The following is a 19486-nucleotide window of genomic DNA, read 5'->3' on the forward strand; positions in this document are numbered from 1 at the left end:
AGAGGACCAAAGATTGAATTTTTACAATGTCTATTAAAAATGTTACTTATGTATTCTGCAAATAATTCTTCATTCCCAATTCTTAATGAATTTAAGAAGGAACCCAAGAACCTGCTGATCAAAATAAAGATAATATCAATGACAGCATATTTGCATTATGCTTACTGTCTTAAAGTACGTTATACATGTCAAGGCAAAATATATATTGAAAATGCTTGGTCGGGCTTCCCTGGTGGCGCAGTGGTTGGGAGTCCGCCTGCCGATGCAGAGGATGCGGGTTCATGCCCAGGTCTGGGAGGATTCCGCGTGCCACGGGGCGGCTGGGCCCGTGGGCAGTGGCCGCTGGGCCTGCGCGTCGGGGGCCTGTGCTCCGCGGCGGGAGAGGCCGCAGCAGTGAGAGGCCCGCGTGCCGCAAAAAAAAAAAAAAAAAAAAAAAGCTTGGTCATAACTTTAATTCAATGACATTGAACAAAGACCTGAAACTGAAGGTAAATGTAGTGTAAGTGTAGCTTCGGTTAAGATGTTCTTTAATTGTGGTAACATATGGTGCAGAAATATCCTGTGGGTTTCATTTCAGTCACTCCAAAATACTATTATTTAGTTTACTTGAATACCTCCAGCACAACAGAACCTTGGTTAGAGACAGTATATATAACTATTTTGTCCATTGAAAGCTGTTTATTAAATACTTGGAAAGTCTTTTCTAAATCAAATAAGATTAACCATTTGGAGCTTGTACTTGATGGTTTAATAAAAAGAAAGTTGTACTTCAGTCTCACTTTCATTTGTTTTAGATCTATTTATTACTCTCTATTTTGGGCCATCAATTTTAGAGCATTAAAAATAAGGAAAAGCATCAATTGCAACCTGACTCCAAAGATATTTGTATTTAATAGACTGATGAAATAAAGATCCTACAAAATTTTCATCATAATATTCTAAGTTTAGCTGATAATTTACTATGTATATTTTAAAATTGAGAATAAAACTGTGTCAAATGTCTTCAAGAATGTTTATGATATTATATTTATACTGTAAAATCCATATTAAATACTCATGATAAAAATAAAATGTTACTTAACAAATAAATAAAGAGGCATATTTTGAAAGCATCCATTGTGATACATAGTAATTGTTATTAGGTAACATATTTGATTTCATGTCAAAAAAAGAATGTAGGATGATTATGAAAGCATATCAAGTATAATAAATGTATCTTTAATCAGAACAATATTTAGTATGTGGTTATTCAGAATATTCACCTGTAATTGGATTTAATAATTGTATAAATTGAGCCTAAGAAAGATATTTAATATGCTTACAGGAATAATGAAAATAAGAACACCCTTACAAGAATGTGAGAGACAGCAGTGCATAATGGAAAACATACATTTTGGAGTCAGACAGATGTGGGATTGTACCTCTGCACTTCATCTTGGTGCAAACTTGAGCAATTTATTTAACATTTCTGTACCTCATTTTTTTGTGTGCACAGTGGAAAAAAACCAGCCTTCCATCAGTTAACTATTGCTGCACAAGTAACCACCCCAAAACTTAGTGACTTGAAATGGAAAGCTTCTTATTGTTCGCTAGCCCCGCAGCTCAGCCAGGTTTGCCTGTGCAACTGCAATCAGTTGTGTGGGTCAGGTAGGTAATTCTGCTGATCTAGGGCGGTTGATGGGCTGAAGTTTGGTCTAAGGTAGCCTCTGCTGGGACAGCTGGGCTCTCTTCCAAGTGATGGCACTTCAACAGGTCAGTCCTGTCTTCTTATGGCAGAGAAGGAGCACACAAGCTGTCTTGAAACTGTCGTACTGTCAATTCTGCTGTGTTCTTTCGGTCAAAGCAAGTCACAAAACCAAGCCAGATTTCAAGGAGTGTGTAACAGACTGCTTCATGATGGGAGTAGCTGTGGAGTTGCATTGCAAAGTATATGGATCAAGGAAGGAGTAAAAAATTGTGTCCATTTTTGCAGTATACCATAGTCCCTATCTAGCAATTTAATATTATCTCTAGAAGAGTATTTGGCAGAAATATGTACTCAATAAAGTTAATCAATTTAATTATTTTTTAGAAATAAGCCACTTAAATTCTTACAGTATTTTTGTTCTTTTGTTACTTGTTTTTCTTTTACAAGTCCTGTGTATGATTTTTTTAAAATTAATTAATTAATTTATTTTTGGCTGTGTTGGTTCTTCGCTGCTGTGCGTGGGTTTTCTCTAGTTGCGGCGAGCCGGGGCTCTCTTCATTGCAGTGGCGGGCCTCTCATTGTGGTGGCCTCTCCTGTTGTGGAGCGCGGGCTCTAGGTACATGGGCTTCAGTAGTTGTGGCGCACGGGTCTAGTCGCTCCACAGCATGTGGGATCCCCCCAGACCAGGGATTGGACCCGTGCCCCCTGCATTGGCAGGCGGATTCCCAACCACTGCACCACCAGGGAAGTCCCCTGTGTATGATTAATCATTTAATTTTTTGAAAGTTCTCCTTCTAAAACTGCTTAACATAACTTGACTCAAATGTAAGATAAATTCAAATATGGCAAAGTTTCATTATAAGAATTCATGGAAAGTATTACTGTTAGAAATTATGTTCTTAGAATTTTAAAGATCAAAACAGATTTGGTGGGAAAATACTTTCATTCAAAATTCTTCGGCATGGATTGAAACTTTTTATGTGTCATTCATTTATTAGTGTCTGTTTCATCTTTTCTTTTGTTGTGGGAGAGAGTATATCATAAAATATAAATTGTTTCATCTGAATAAGTTACATTATCTTTGATAATTAAAAAAAGTCTTTTTATTTTAAACTAATTTTAGACTTGCTGAGATGTGGCAAAACCCCCCCACATTTCCCTATATCTCCCACTTCCTCTAGTATTAACAGTGTTCGTAGCCACTGAGCAACTTTCAAAACTTGGAAATTAACTTTGGTACAGTACTATTAAATAAACTGCAGATCTTATTTGAATTTCATCAATTTTTCCCCTAATGCTTCTTTTCTGTTCCAGGATCCTATCTATGATCTCACATTGCATTTAGTTATTATTTCTCCTTAACCTCTCCAGTTTGTAAGTTCCTCAGTTTTTCTGTTTCCTTCATGAACTTGACTCTTCTGAAGAGTGCTGATCAGTTATTTTGTAGAAAGTTGCTCAATTTGGATTTGTTTGGTTGTTCTCATGATTGAAATGAAGTGGTGTATTTTTTCATAGTAGTACCACTGAAATGATGCTGTGTCCTCCATACATTATTTCAAAGGGTTTATGATGTCAGTGTGTCTTCTTGCTGGTGATAATAGCCTGATCACTTGGTACAGTAGGCCTGTGAAGATTCTCATATAAAGTTACTATAAAGTTATTATCTTGCCCTTTTTAATTACTAAATACAGTGGGCCCCTCTGTATCTGCAGTTCCTAGGAACAGACAGATACGGAGGGCCTACTATATATACTAAGCCATTTTATATAAGGGACTTGAGCACCTATGGATTTTGGTTTCTGTGGACCCTGGAACTAACCCCCCTCAGATACCAAGGGGAAACTCTGTCTTGGGGACATACTTTGAGATGATGCAACCCCCAGGTCCTAGTTTCTCAACATCATTCTTCACTAAAAGAGCAGGGACTCCTTGGAAAGATAGTTGATTCCAGATGGGGCAAGGTAAATACAAGATGAACCTGAAACATCTTGTAGTGAGAGAGTTTAAGAAAGTGCTAAGAAGAGGTGAGGATTGTCAGAAAAGCATGAGAGCCAAACAGAAGAAGCTCCTGATGGCTGAAGTTGAAACAAAATAAATGATAGTTTTGGGTATTAATCCATAGGATTAAAGACATCTATGAGTCCATATTGATAAAAATATGTAATTGAATAAATAAAGATTAATCAATGTGGATGTCTTAGCTTGGGCTACTGTAACAAAATAAATACCATAGATTGGGTGGCTTAAATAACAGACGTTTGTTTCTCACAGTTCTCTTAGACTGGGAAGGCTAAGATGAAGGTGCCAGCATGGTTGAGTTCTGATGGAGGCCCTGTTCCTGGCTTGTAGACCGCTGCCTTCTTGCTATATCCTTACATGGGGGACAGAAAGAGAGCTCTCGAGTCTCTTCTTCTTCTAAATAAGGGCACTAATCTTATCATGAGGGCACCATTCTCCTGACCTCATCTAAACCTAAAGTCCTCACCTCCAAATACATTCATATTGGGGCTTAGGATTTTAACAAAGGAATTTGGGGGGCATCCAAATATGCAATCTGTAACAGTAGACAAAGGACAGGTATTCCTTACAGTAGAATTCAATTAATAAAAGTAGAAGAATGGGAGGAAATAATCACCATTAGGCAAACAACATGGTAATGAATTTTGTCCACTGATGGATCTTAAAAATAGTGAGCAACAGTTTGAGGAGAGACAGGATTTGCATAGTATCTTTGATTTCAAAACCTAATTTAAAAAATCTTCTAAAACGTAGAAGTATTTCCCTTTTTATGCAGTTCTCTTACCACATAGCCAAATGCCATCAATTCTCAATACCCTCTTAAATAATTAGAGAAAATCTTCAAGCTTTTTGCTTAATTACAGTCTCTGGCTAGGCACAGAGGTATAGAACCAAAAAAAAAAAAAATCAGGTTCTTTGGTGCTTTCAACATCATCTTCTATAGTTTTTTTTATCTTGGCACAGGTGTAAAATACAAAACCTCAATTTGTGCTACCTTTTGGAAGTTCACCAGTTCAAAAAGGCCCATGCCCTGTTCTGTGGCAGCGTGATTATTAGAGGAACATATGCTGTAATGACGTTCATAAATCTAACCACCTGTGCATGACATTGAGGCTTGGGACTAGATTTGTAAAAGCAATGTAAAATGGAGAAAAACACATAATGATATCTTACTTGTTCTAGAACATTCTATGCTCTGTTACATATTTTTTGACTAGAGGAAGTAGAAATATCCCAAAAATTAAAAGCAGATGGCCATAGTCATCATGGTAATTGTCCATGTATTTTTTCTCCTTTATCTAAATAACTTTAAATCACAAAATGTAAGAGCTTGAAGGATGCTAGAAGTCATTCAGTTCAACGTGTTCATTTAATAGTTGTGAAAGTTATAGCACAGAGGTTAAGGAACTTACAAGATTTACTATGGTCTCATACTTTTTTGAAGTTCACAGCCGTCTAATCATTAAGGAAGTCTGACTTGTTTAGAAGTGAGGCACAACTTTATTTGCAGTATCAGTTATTAGCAAACAAACTGAAGAGCAAACTACTAATGATAATTTTATAACAGCCAATTTTAGCACTTAGCTCATCAAGTTATAAAGCATAGTTAAATTAGAATACTCATAGACTACTCTAAAATTGTAATTTTAATAAAAAGGTTAGAAATAGGTAGTTGTACGAAAAAATATATATATTTCATTGGAGAGAGTAATAGTTTGAAATAATGCTTAAATCTAAATATTATTTTTGCACATTGCTTTATTCGTGGATGATTAGTTCACGAGTACAATGAGAAATGAAACTCATAAGGTCCCTTGACCATGTAGAACTTATAGTCAAATGGAGGAAAAGTAGTAAGAAGTAGATAACTAAATATTTAATTTTTACTTTTAAAAGCTGTTATATGGGAGATGTGCATCTCTTAGGAGATGACATTTAAGCTGAGACTGACTGAAAAAATGGAGTCGTGGGAAGCTAGAGTCAGAGCATTCCAAGGAGGCAGCAGCATGTAATGAGGCATCAAGGCTGGAAAGAGGGAGGTGGATAGGGACATGGCGGGCAGAGGAGAGACGACTTGTGGTAGGCCAACTTAAAGAGTATGGATTTTACTTAAAGTTTCATGGGAAATCATTGAAGGATTTTAGTGAGGGGACTTTTATTTATGTTTTTAAAGAATTATTTTCATTTCTATATCAGGGAAATGATGAACGGCACAGCTAGTAATAATGCTCTGATTTGTTCTTCACCTTTATACTTAGTGTATCTTTATTATCCTCCTCCTTTAAAAATTGTAGAATTATGATTATAGAATTGTAAATAAAGAATTGTATGGCTGTAAATCATCCTTTTAAGTATTATATATTAATACATATGCAAGTATGTTTGTGTGTATGTATACATATATGATACTATGATCACATAAATATGTAATATACTTCATATATATTATTCTGAAAATAAAGTAATTGTATTTTTGCTACAATTTGATTGAGAAAACACCATCATCCCTTTAAATAATTCCTTCAGTTAATACCATCAGACTGTATATGGAATTACTGTCTTTGATCAAGTTAATTAACATTTTTTGAAATTTCTTAACCTTTTCTATAAAATGGTACCTATTTCAATAAAGAATAAATGACATACTAAATGTAAATAAATATTATTATTATTGTTTTTTTAAACATCTTTATTGGAGTATAATTGCTTTACAATGGTGTGTTAGTTTCTGCTTTACAACAAAATGAATCAGTTATATATACACATATGTTCCCATATCTCTTCTCTCTTGCGGCTCCCTCCCTCCCACCCTCCCTATCCCATCCGTCCAGGTGGTCACAAAGCACCTAGCTGATCTCCCTGTGCTGTGCGGCTGCTTCCCACTAGCTATCTACCTTACGTTTGGTAGTGTATATATGTCCATGCCTCTTTCTCGCTTTGTCACAGCTTACCTTTCCCCCTCCCCATATCTTCAAGTCCATTCTCTAGTAGGTCTGTGTCTTTATTCCTGTCTTACCCCTAGGTTCTTCATGACATTTTTTTCCTTAAATTCCATATATATGTGTTAGCATACGGTATTTGTCTCTCTCTTTCTGACTTACTTCACTCTGTATGACAGACTCTAGGTCTATCCACCTCATTACAAATAGCTCAATTTCGTTTCCTTTTATGGCTGAGTAATATTCCATTGTATATATGTGCCACATCTTCTTTATCCACTCATCTGATGATGGACACTTAGGTTCTTTCCATCTCTGGGCTATTGTAAATAGAGCTGCAATGAACATTTTGGTACATGACTCTTTTTGAATTATGGTTTTCTCAGGGTATATGCCCAGTAGTGTGATTGCTGGGTCATATGGTAGTTCTATTTGTAGTTTTTTAAGGAAACTCCATACTGTTCTCCATAGTGGCTGTATCAATTTACATTCCCACCAACAGTGCAAGAGTGTTCCCTTTTCTCCACAACCTCTCCAGCATTTATAGATTTTTTGATGATGGCCATTCTGACTGGTGTGAGATGATATCTCATTGTAGTTTTGATTTGCATTTCTCTAATGATTAGTGATGTTGAGCATTCTTTCATGTGTTTGTTGGCAGTCTGTATATCTTCTTTGGAGAAATGTCTATTTAGCTCTTCTGCCCAATTTTGGATTGGGTTGTTTGTTTTTTTATTATTGAGCTGCACGAGCTGCTTATAAATTTTGGAGATTAATCCTTTGTCAGTTGCTTCATTTGCAAATATTTTCTTCCATTATGAGGGTTGTCTTTTGGTCTTATTTATGGTTTCCTTTGCTGTGCAAAAGCTTTGAAGTTTCATTAGGTGCCATTTGTTTATTTTTGTTTTTATTTCCATTTCTCTAGGAGGTGGGTCAAAAAGGATCTTGCTGTGATTTATGTCATACAGTGTTCTGCCTATGTTTTCCTCTAAGAGTTTGATAGTTTCTAGCCTTACATTTAGGTCTTTAATCCATTTTGAGCTTATTTTTGTGTATGGTGTTAGGGAGTGATCTAATCTCATGCTTTTACATGTATCTGTACGGTTTACCCAGCACCACTTATTGAATAGGCTGTCCTTTCTCCACTGTACATTCCTGCCTCCTTTATCAAAGATAAGGTGAACATATGTGCGTGGGTTTATCTCTGGGCTTTCTATCCTGTTCCATTGATCTATCTTTCTGTTTTTGTGCCAGTACCATACTGTCTTGATTACTGTAGCTTTGCAGTATAGTCTGAAGTCAGGGAGTCTGATTCTACCAGCTCTGTTTTTTTGTTCTCAAGATTGCTTTGGCTATGCGGGGTCTTTTGTGTTTCCATACAAATTGTGAAATTTTTTGTTCTAGTTCTGTGAAAATGCCAGTGGTAGTTTCATAGGGATTGCACATAATCTGTAGATTGCTTTGGGTAGTAAAGTCATTTTCACAATGTTGATTCTTCCAATCCAAGAACATGGTATATATCTCTCCATCTATTTGTATCATCTTTAATTTCTTTCATCAGTGTCTTATACTTTTCTGCATACAGGTCTTTTGTCTCCTTAGGTAGGTTTATTCCTAGATATTTTATTCTTTTTGTTGCAATGGTAAATGGGAGTGTTTTCTTGATTTCACTTTCAGATTTTTCATCATTAGTGTATTGGATTGCCAGAGATTTCTGTGCATTAATTTTGTATCCTGCTACTTTACCAAATTCATTGATTAGCTCTAGTAGTTTTCTGGTAGCATCTTTAGGATTCTCTATGTATAGTATCATGTAATTTGCAGTGACAGCTTTACTTTTTCTTTTCAGATTTGGATTCCTTTTATTTCCTTTTCTTCTCTGATTGCTGTGGCTAAAACTTCCAAAACTATGTTGAATAAGAGTGGTGAGAGTGGGCAACCTTATTTCGTTCCCGATCTTAGTGGAAATGCTTTCAGTTTTTCACCATTGAGGACAATGTTGGCTGTGGGTTTGTCATATATGGCCTTTATTGTGTTGAGGAAAGTTCCCTCTATGCCTGCAGGGTTTTTATCATAAATGGGTGTTGAATTTTGTCGAAAGCTTTCTCTACATCTATTGAGATGATCATATGGTTTTTCTCCTTCAATTTGTTAATATGGTGTATCACGTTGATTGATTTGCGTATATTGAAGAATCCTTGCATTCCTGGAATAAACCCCACTTGATCATGGTGTATGATCCGTTTAATGTGCTGTTGGATTCTGTTTGCTAGTATTTTGTTAAGGATTTTTGCATCTATGTTCATCAGTGATATTGGCCTGTAGTTTTCTTTCTTTGTGACATCCTTGTTTGGTTTTGGTATCAGGGTGGTGGTGGCCTCGTAGAATGAGTTTGGGAGTGTTCCTCCCTCTGCCATATTTTGGAAGAGTTTGAGAAGGATAGGTTTTAGCTCTTCTCTAAATGTTGATAGAATTCACCTGTGAAGCCATCTGGTCCTGGGCTTTTGTTTGTTGGAAGATTTTTAATCACAGTTTCAATTTCACTGCTTGTGATTGGTCTGTTCATATTTTCTATTTCTTCCTGATTCAGTCTTGGCAGGTTGTGCATTTCTAAGAATTTGTCCATTTTTTCCAGGTTGTCCATTTTATTGCCATAGAGTTGCTTGTAGTAATCTCTCATGATCTTTTGTATTTCTGCAGTGTCAGTTTTTACTTCTCCTTTTTCATTTCTAATTCTATTGATTTGAGTCTTTTCCCTTTTTTTCTTGATGAGTCTGGCTAATGGTTTATCAATTTTGTTTATCTTCTCAAAGAACCAGCTTTTAGTTTTATTGATCTTTGCTATCATTGCCTTCATTTCTTTTTCATTTATTTCTGATCTGATTTTTATGATTTCTTTCCTTCTGCTAACTTTGGGGGTTTTTTGTTCTTCTTTCTCTAATTGCTTTAGGTGCAAGGTTAGGTTGTTTATTCGAGATGTTTCCTGTTTCTTAAGGTAGGATTGTATTGCTATAAACTTCCCTCTTAGAACTGCTTTTACTTCATCCCATAGATTTTGGGTCGTTGTGTCTCCATTGTCATTTGTTTCTAGGTATTTTTTTATTTCCTCTTTGATTTCTTCAGTGATCACTTCGTTATTAAGTAGTGTATTGTTTAGCCTCCATGTGTTTGTATTTTTTTTACAGATTTTTTCCTGTAGTTGATATCTAGTCTCATAGGATTGTGGTCAGAAAAGATACTTGATACAGTTTCAATTTTCTTAAATTTAGCAAGGCTTGATTTGTGACCCAAGATACGGTCTATCCTGGAGAATGTTCCATGAGCACTTGAGAAAAATGTGTATTCTGTTGTTTTTGGATGGAATGTCCTATAAATATCAATTAAGTTCATCTTGTTTAATGTATCATTTAAAGCTTGTGTTTCCTTATTTATTTTCATTTTGGAAGATCTGTGCATTGGTGAAAGTGGGGTGTTAAAGTCCCCTACTATGAATGTGTTACTGTCGCTTTCCCCTTTTATGGCTGTTAGTATTTGCCTTATGTATTGAGGTGGTCCTATGTTGGGTGCATAAATATTTACAATTGTTATATCTTCTTCTTGGATGAATCCCTTGATCATTATGTAGTGTCCTTCTTTGTCTCTTCTAATAGTCTTTATTTTAAAATCTATTTTGTCTGAAAGGAGAATTGCTACTCCAGCTTTCTTTTGGTTTCCATTTGCATGAAATATCTTTTTCCATCCCCTTACTTTCAGTCTGTATGTGTCTCTAGGTCTGAAGTGGGTCTCTTGTAGACAGCAAATATATGGGTCTTGTTTTTGTATCCATTCAGCCAATCTGTGTCTTTTGGTGGGAGCATTGTCCATTTACATTTAAGGTAATTATTGATATATATGTTCCTATTCCCATTTTTTTAATTGTTTTGGGTTCGTTATTGTAGGTCTTTTCCTTCTCTTTGTTTCTTGCCTAGAGAAGTTCCTTTAGCATTTGTTGTAGAGCTGGTTTGGTGGTGCTGAACTCTCTCACCTTTTGCTTGTCTGTAAAGGTTTTAATTTCTCCATCAAATCTGAATGACATCCTTGCTGGGTAGAGTAATCTTGGTTGCAGGTTTTTCTCCTTCATCACTTTAAATGTGTCCTGCCAGTCCATTCTGGCTTGTAGAGTTTCTGCTGAAAGCTCAGGTGTTAACCTTATTGGGATTCCCTTGTGTGTTATTTTTCCCTTGCTGCTTTTAATATGTTTTCTTTGTATTTAATTTTTGACAGTTTGATTAATATGTGTCTTGGCATGTTTCTCCTTGGACTTATCCTGTATGGGACTCTCTGTGCTTCCTGGTCTTGATTAACTATTTCCTTTCCCATATTAGGGATGTTTTCAACTATAATCTCTTCAAATATTTTCTCAGTCCCTTTCTTTTTCTCTTCTTCTTCTGGAACCCCTATAATTCAAATGTTGGTGCGTTTAATGAGACCGTCCTAAGTTCTTTTCATTCTTTTTTCTGCTCTGCAGTAGTTATTTTCAGTATTTTATCTTCCAGGTCACTTATCCGTTCTTCTGCCTCAGTTATTCTGCTATTGATCACATCTAGAGTACTTTTCATTTCATTTATTGTGTTGTTCATCGTTGTTTGTTTCATCTTTAGTTCTTCTAGGTCCTTGTTCAATGTTTCTTGCATTTTGTCTATTCTATTTCTAAGATTTTGGATCACCTTTACTATCATTATTCTGAATTCTTTTTCAGGTAGACTGCCTATCCTATTTCCTCTTCATTTGTTAGGTCTGGTGGGTTTTTATCTTGCTCCTTCATCTGCTGCGTGTTTTTCTGTCTTCTCATTTTGCTTAACTTACTTTGTTTGTGGTCTCCTTTCTGCAGGCTGCAGGTTCGTAGTTCCCGTTGTTTTTGGTGTCTGTCCCCAGTGGCTAAGGTTGGTTCAGTAGGTTGTGTAGGCTTCCTGGTGGAGGGGACTAGTGCCTGTGTTCTGGTGGATGAGGCTGGATCTTTTCTTTCTGGTGGGCAGGTCCACGTCTGGTGGTGTGTTTTGGGGTGTCTGTGGACTTATTATGATTTTAGGCAGCCTCTCTGCTAATGGGTGCGGTTGTGTTCCTGTCTTGCTAGTTGTTTGGCATAGTATGTTCAACACTGTAGCTTGCTGGTCGTTGAGTGAAGCTGGGTGCTGGTGTTGAGATGGAGATCTCTGGGACATTTTTGCTGTTTGATATTATGTGCAGCTGGGAGGTCTGTTGTGTACCAGTGTCCTGAAGTTGGCTCTCCCACCTCAGAGGCACACACTGACTCCTGGCTGCAGCACCAAGAGCCTTTCATCCACACGGCTAAGAATAAAAGGGAGAAAAAGTAGAAAGAAAGAATTAGTAGAAGTAGAAGGAAAGAAAGAAAGAAAGAAAGAAAGGAAGGAAGGAAGGAGGGAGGTCCAGAGGGAGGGAGGGAGGTAGGAGGGAAGGAAGGAAGGAAGGAAGGAGGGAAGGAAGGAAAAAAGAAGATAAAGTAAAATAAAATAAAGTAAGATAAAATATAATAAATTATTAAAATAAAAAAATAGTTATTAAGAGAAAAAAAAAAAAAGGACGGATATAACCCTAGGACAAATGGTGGAAGCAAAGCTTTACAGACAAAATCTCACACAGAAGCATACACATATACACTCACAAAAAAAAGGAAAAGGGGAAAAAATCATAAATCTTGCTCTCAAAGTCCACTTCCTTAATTTGGGATGATTCGCTGTCTATTCAGGTATTCCACAGATGCAGGGTACATCTAGTTGATTGTGGAGCTTTAATCCGCTGCTTCTGAGGCTGCTGGGAGAGATTTCCCTTTCTTTTGTTTGTTCTCACAGCTCCCTGGGGCTCAGCTCTGGATTTGGCCCCGCCTCTGCGTGTAGGTCGCAGGAGGGCGTCTGTTCTTCGCTCAGACGGGACGGGGTTAAAGGAGCCGCTGATTCGGTGGCTCTGGCTCACTCAGGCTGGGGGGAGGGAGGGGCACGGAGTGCGGGGCGGGCCTGTGGCGGCAGAGGCCGGCGTGACGTTGCAGCAGCGTGAGGCGAGCAGCGTGAGGCGTGCGTTCTCCCGGGGGCATTGTCCGTGGATCCCGGGACCCTGGCAGTAGCGGGCTGCACAGGCTACCCGGAAAGGGGTGTGGATAGTGACCTGTGCTCGCACACAGGCTTCTTGGTGGCGGCAGCAGCAGCCTTAGCCTCTCATGCCCGTCTCTGGGGTTTGTGCTTTTAGCCGCGGCTCGCGCCTGTCTCTGGAGCTCCTTTCAGCAGCGCTCTTAATCCCCTTTCCTTTCCTCGCGCACCAGGAAACAAAAGAGGGAAGGAAAAGTCTCTTGCCTCTTCGGCAGGTCCAGACTTTTCCCCGGACTCCCTCCCGGCTAGCCGTGGCGCAGTAACTCCCTGCAGGCTGTGTTCACGCCGCCAACCTCAGTCCTCTCCTGGCGCTCCGACCGAAGCCCGAGCCTCAACTCCCAGCCCCGCCCGCCCCGGCGGGTGAGCAGACAAGCCTCTCGGACTGGTGAGTGCCGGTCGGCCCTGATCCTCTGTGCGGGAATCTCTCCGCTTTGACCTCCGCACCCCTGTTGCTGTGCTCTCCTGCGGGGCTCTGAAGCTTTCCCCCTCCGCCACCCGCAGTCTCTGCCCACGAAGCGGCTTCCTAGTGTGTGCAAACCTTTCCTCCTTCACAGCTCCCTCCCACTGGTGCAGGTCCCGTCCCTATCCTTTTGTCTCTGTTTATTCTTTTTTCTTTTGCCCTACCCAGGTACGTGGGGGGGTTTCTTGCCGTTTGGGAGATCTGAGGTCTTATGCCAGCATTCAGTAGGTGTTCTGTAGGAGTTGTTCCACGTGTAGATGTATTTCTGGTGTATCTGTGGGGAGGAAGATGATCTCCATGTGTTACTCTTCCGCCATCTTCCCGGAAGCCGTAAATAAATATTATGCCTAGCATATAGTATGTTCTCCATAATGTCATTTTAAAATTTATTATGCATTGATATGATGAAATCTTTTAATTTTGATCTTTGCTGTAAGCAAAGCCATCTTTGTTTCTCTCTTACTACACTTTGCATAGATATTTTTTGTTGCTCTTGTTTGTTTTTTGGAACTTTTATTAGATTCTTGTTACTCTGGACATATATATATATTTTAACATCTTTATTGGAGTATAATTGCTTTACAATGGTGTGTGTGTTAGTTTTTGCTTTATAACAAAGTGAATCAGCTATACATATACATATATCCCCTTTATAAGCTTATCTTTCTTGCCTACTGAGAGAAGGCTGCATATGGTATCCAGCAAGGACACAAAGGAGGGAAGGTTCATGTCAATTTAGAATGTAAAAAGAAACTGACTAGAGAACATTACCTGTATTGCCTAATTTTAAAAATAAACAGAATGTGGAAGTTCAAGAGCAAGGTCAATTGGAACATTTTATAAAACCATGGAAAGAATTGATATGGTGGGTTTATTTTTGTAGATTTTACTTCCTATAATAGTTTAAAAAAAGTGTTTGTATAACATATACCTCGTATAGCTTTATCGTTGCTACTTACATGAACTGTAACTAGCTTAAAGTGATTGTGAGTAATTCTTTCCAGAAAAGGTAGGGGTGGTTATTATTGTTATTTCTGTTGTTTTCATTACTTGGCTATTCAGCAAATTTCATTGTTGTGTCTTGGAGATAGCTGTAATCAAAGCTTTCTATAGACCTTTAACCAAAGTGGAAAAATTGAGATATGGTATGAACAGCTTTAAAAAACTACGCAATATAGTGTACCTTACACACTAAACAATAATAATTTGGTGTCTCCTTTAAGAAAAAATAATATTTTCAATAATCTTTGCATATATTACACTTATGATTGGATTAAATAGAATCCCTCTTAATCCAACAAAATATCTGACATGAATTTGGGTTCTTAATGAAAGATAGTTCTTTCCTCACACTTTGAAGGGGACATAGTTTTATGCAAATGAAGTACGTTACTTCTGTTAAACAGGTGTTTTGGAGGCTTAGCCAATCAGAATACATTTGTTGACTATAGCACTATGCCTGTGTATTGCCTAAAGCCATGTGATGATCACTAGTAATCAGTGACCAATCCAAATTTTGGGAAATAGTATTTAGTTGATAAAATTATAATTTATATAAAATAATACAAAATGCAATATAGGGTAAAGGTTAAGATCATTGGTTCTGGTACCAAACTAGTTGAGTTTGATTCCTGTTTCTACCATCTCAGGAGCTTTGTGACCCGGAGGAAGTCACATAACATCTCATTTTCCCATACATAAAATGGGAAGGGTACTCTCAGTGCATATATCATAAGGTTATTATGAGGATTAAGAGAGCTGAATTGTGTAAAGCAATTAGATTAGTTTCTGGTACTAAGGTAAAGGTCCTGTAGCATTTACTGTTATTATTAAAGACTTATTTGGTTCTGTCAAGTAGAAAATGTGAAGAGTGGTTTATTATCAGAATGCAGGGGAAAGAAACAAATCACCATGGGACATCCATGTGTCAGTATTCAAATGTTAACTGCCTCTTTAGATAAGATTTATATTTGCTGAGTTACAAGAACAAAGATGTGGAGTTGGAAATTTAGAAAATGTTTGGGACACAAGGAGTTTGTTGATTAGAATAGAGTGGATGATTCTTGCAAGTGTGTAGTGAAGGAAGAGGCATGAAAACCAGGTTGACTTGTCTCTGTTGTGAGGAATTAAGGCTGAGTAAATTGCTAGCCTGTGAGATAAGGTGACTTCTACTGCATAATGATTTGTTATCTATTTTCACCTCGAATTGTGTAATTCAGAAGTTTAGACTTATTTAAGCATGGAGAGATGATTGAGGAAACTCAACTTCAACAACTTTTATGTGTTTTTAATAGGTGAAATCAATCCAGTGGTGGCAGAGTTTTGTGTTGAGATGAGTTTTTCTTCTGGTAGTATTTTAAACATATTCACCAATGTCAAAGTTTCACAATTTATTGGGAACTTTAAAGACATAAAATTATTTTTGTAATTTCGACCCCTGATGGAGGCATTCAGTGCAGCTTACAGTGTCTCTTTCACCAGAGCTGCAGAGTATAACGTTTCATTACTTTCTCCCCAGGAGTTGCTGCATAACCAGTTAGGGTATATCTAACAGAATATCAAACCAGGCACCATCAGATCATCAAAACAAAGAAACTGCTGAAGCTGAATTAGATGTTCTCACTCTAATAATGAGCCTAGTGACACTCTATAAAATCAAGACAGTAGCAACAACATAGAAAGCCCAGGCTAATTTCCTCTAATTTCCAAACATTAGATTATTAACTTTATTTCATCATCCTGGTTTAATTTTTCTGTATCTTTTCAGGTATGGAAACCACTGGCTAAGAAAGATATGTGCAGAGGTGATTGAAATAGAAATTAAGTCTACTGAAATTTAATGGTATTAAAATGAACAGTCATTGGGCATATTACTTCAGTACCGATTGGAGAATTGCTAGGCTTCCTTAGCTTTCCACTTACTTAATAAGCCCTACTGGGCACTGGAGTGTCTTTGATGCTCCATTGGCATGGTTTGTAAGCAAAAAAATACCATAGAGTTCTCTATTTTTGTTGAAGACTGCGTAAACTTTAGTACTCTTTAAAATTCCCAACATTTAATTTTGTGACTATGACTTACAATAATAAATTCAAGATCACCTTTAGTGTAATGTGTTATCTTGAAAGCATTACTTTGACATTTGTAATAGAAAAGATTAAAAGATTATCTGCCTGTTCACTCTGCTGTACCTTGGTGCCTTTTTGCTCTTCTAATTAAGGGTACTTCTTTTAAATAATAAAGTAGCTTCTATTTGGAGAAGGAATTATTTGGAACTTTAGTTTTCTACAATCAACCTTTCCTCGCATGGTGTGGACATACTTTTTTTTCCAAATCCTGGATAATTGAAATGCTTTTTTCTCTACATTGAGCTACTCTTTTTTTCATAAGCTCCTGTTACAAATAGATCTTCCAGTTTCTTCTGGGAATCTCTTTATGATCTTGGGAGTGTTCAATTATTAAATTATATCAGGTTTTTGAAAAGATGAATCATGTCTTCTCATTGTAGATACTGACACTTAGTTAATTTTTATAGGTTTTAGACCAACTATGGTGTTTTTCTTCCAAGCTTCATCACAAAGTTTCTTTCTTCAGATAAAATCATCTATATGATGAAGTCTTAGCAACATCACAAAAAGCCATTTAAATAGCTCAGTTAAAGATTGATTGTTTGCTATGTATCTTCCCTAAATAGACAACCATTTGTCCCCATGAGTTAGAATAACTGATGTTATTCAAAGATATTTGTTCTAGGGTACTTTTAATTTTTTTAAAATTTAATATAATTAATTTATTTTTTATACAGCAGGTTCTTATTAGTTATCTATTTTATACATATTAGTGTATATATGTCAATTCCAATCTCCCTATTCATCCCACCACCACTTTCCCCCTTTGGTGTCCATATGTTTGTTCTCTACATGTGTGTCTCTATTTCTGCCCTGCAAACCAGTTTATCTGTACCATTTTTCTAGGTTCCACATATTGCGTTAATATACGATATTTGTTTTTCTCTTTCTGACTTACTTCCCTCTGTATGACAGTCTCAAGATCCATCCACGTGTCTACAAATGACTCAGTTTCATTCCTTTTTATGGCTAAGTGATATTTCATTGTATATATGTACCACATCTTCTTTATCCATTTGTCTGTCAATGGGCATTTACATTGCTTCCATGATCTGACTATTGTAAGTACTGCTGCAATGAACATTGGAATGCATGTGTCTTTTTGAATTATAGTTTTCTCTGGGTATATGCCCAGTAGTGGGATTGCTGTGTCATATGGCTATTCTATTTTTAGTTTTTTAAGGAACCTCCATACTGTTCTCCATAATGGCTGCATCAATTTACATTCCCACCAACAGGGCAAGAAGGTTCCCTTTTCTCCGCACCCTCTCCAGCATTTGTTGTTTTTAGATTTTCTGATGATGCCCATTCTAATTGGTGTGAGCTGATACCTCATTGTAGTTTTGATTTGCATTTCTCTAATAATTAGTGATGTTGAGCAGCTTTTCAAGTGCTTCTTGGCCATCTGTATGTCTTCTTTGGAGAAATGTCTATTTAGGTCTTCTGCCCATTTTTGGACTGGGTTGTTTGTTTTTTTAATATGGAGCTGCATGAGCTGTTTATATATTTTGGAGATTAATCCTTTGTCCGTTGATTTGTTTGCAAATATTTTCTCCCATTCTGAGGGCTTCTTTTCATCTTGTTTGTAGTTTCCATTGTTTTGCAAAAGCTTTGAAGTTTCATTAGGTCCCATTTGTTTATTTTTGTTTTTATTTCCATTTCTCTAGGAGGTGGATCAAAAAAGATCTTGCTGTGATTTATGTCAAAGTGTTCTTCCTATGTTTTCTTCTAAGAGTTTTATAGTGTCTGGTCTTACATTTAGGTCTTTAATCCATTTTAAGTTTATTTTTGTGTGTGGTGTTAGGGAGTGTTCTAATTTCATTCTTTTCCATGTAGCTGTCCAGTTTTCCCAGCATCACTTACTGAAGAGGGTACCTTTAATTTTTAAAGAGAAACAAACTCCCAAATTATATAAATAGGTTTTCTTTCAGTGACACTGAATTGAAACGCTGCATTGAATATACTGAATTGACATATTGCCCATATTCTGATCTATACTTTGGTGAACAGCATTTGGGGTTGGGAATTAAATAGAACTGGGTGCCAGCACTGAATATGTTTTATAGCCTTAGCCATATATTAAACCTCTTCACACTTCTGTGATATGTGACCTTAGGCAAGTTTCTCAACCATTCTGAATCTGTTTCCCAATCCTTGAAGTTGTAGTAAATACATGTTACAGATGAAGTAAGGATTAATATGCTATCTTAACTAAATGTATCATAAACTACTTAGGATTCTGTCTGACACATAGGCTTTCAACAATCACCAATTCATTCACTCCACTTATTCAACAAATATTTATTTAGTTCTACTACTACTTCTGTTTCTAGTACTAGTATTACTGACAACAACAATAGAAATCAACAATTGTAATCTACTTTTAGCACCAACAGTAAGATTTCTCAGCCTTTACTGTGCAATTGAATCTCTTGGGAGTTTTCTTTTTGAAAGATATATATATATATATATATATATATATATATATATATATATATATGTAAAATATATTATACATATGTATATATATTATACATATATATTTTATATATATGTATAATACATATATATGGAGAGACAGAGTTTGATTCCATAACCAAGTAATTCAGATGGATTACATGTAAAATGGATAAAGAAATATCCATTTTTAACAATTAATCCAGATGGCTTTATATTGGTAGTTCTCAAATCTCACTTTGGGAAACCTAATCTAGAGTTATAAATGACTACTTAAGAAATATTTTCAGTTTCTTATTTAGTAACAACAATAACGTAAGAAAGCTTGAGGTATTATTCTATTGATTTTGTGTTATGCTTAGTCATTCAAAATATTTATTAAATACTAACTATGTGACAAACATTGTATTAGGCACTAAGGAAATAGTGCTGGACAAGAAAAAAAAGTATCCTTGTTCCAAAGAACACATAGTCTAGTGGAAAAGATAACTAAAAAGTAATAAAAAAATAAAGTTTAAAGAATATGATGATAGGAAAGTACAGGATATTGTTTTATGATCTTAAGTTTTTTACCTGCCATCCTTTTTGGTGGAGCATTGATAAGGTTCATAAAAAGGCATGCCCATATAAAGGCATGTAATCTATGCACTGTGCAAGA

At 36.6% G+C, this 19486-nt stretch overlaps 1 protein-coding gene across 9 annotated transcripts in view; it reads left to right on the forward strand.

Annotated features, from left to right (window-relative positions):
* The window catches only part of NAALADL2 (N-acetylated alpha-linked acidic dipeptidase like 2), a 1497545-nt gene that overhangs the window by 495485 nt on the left and 982574 nt on the right, over nt 1-19486 (forward strand). For 2 of the 9 annotated variants that reach the window (XM_079922505.1, XM_079922504.1), the window contains exon 1: nt 12770-13170. The exons of the other annotated variants lie outside the window; for them this stretch is intronic. The gene's annotated coding sequence lies outside the window, so the exon portion shown is untranslated. Of the gene's footprint in view, nt 1-12769; nt 13171-19486 lie in introns of those variants that run through there. 9 annotated transcript variants of the gene reach the window in all.

Source organism: Stenella coeruleoalba (genome assembly GCF_951394435.1).
Source record: "Stenella coeruleoalba genome assembly, chromosome: 5".
NCBI lineage: Eukaryota > Metazoa > Chordata > Mammalia > Artiodactyla > Delphinidae > Stenella > Stenella coeruleoalba.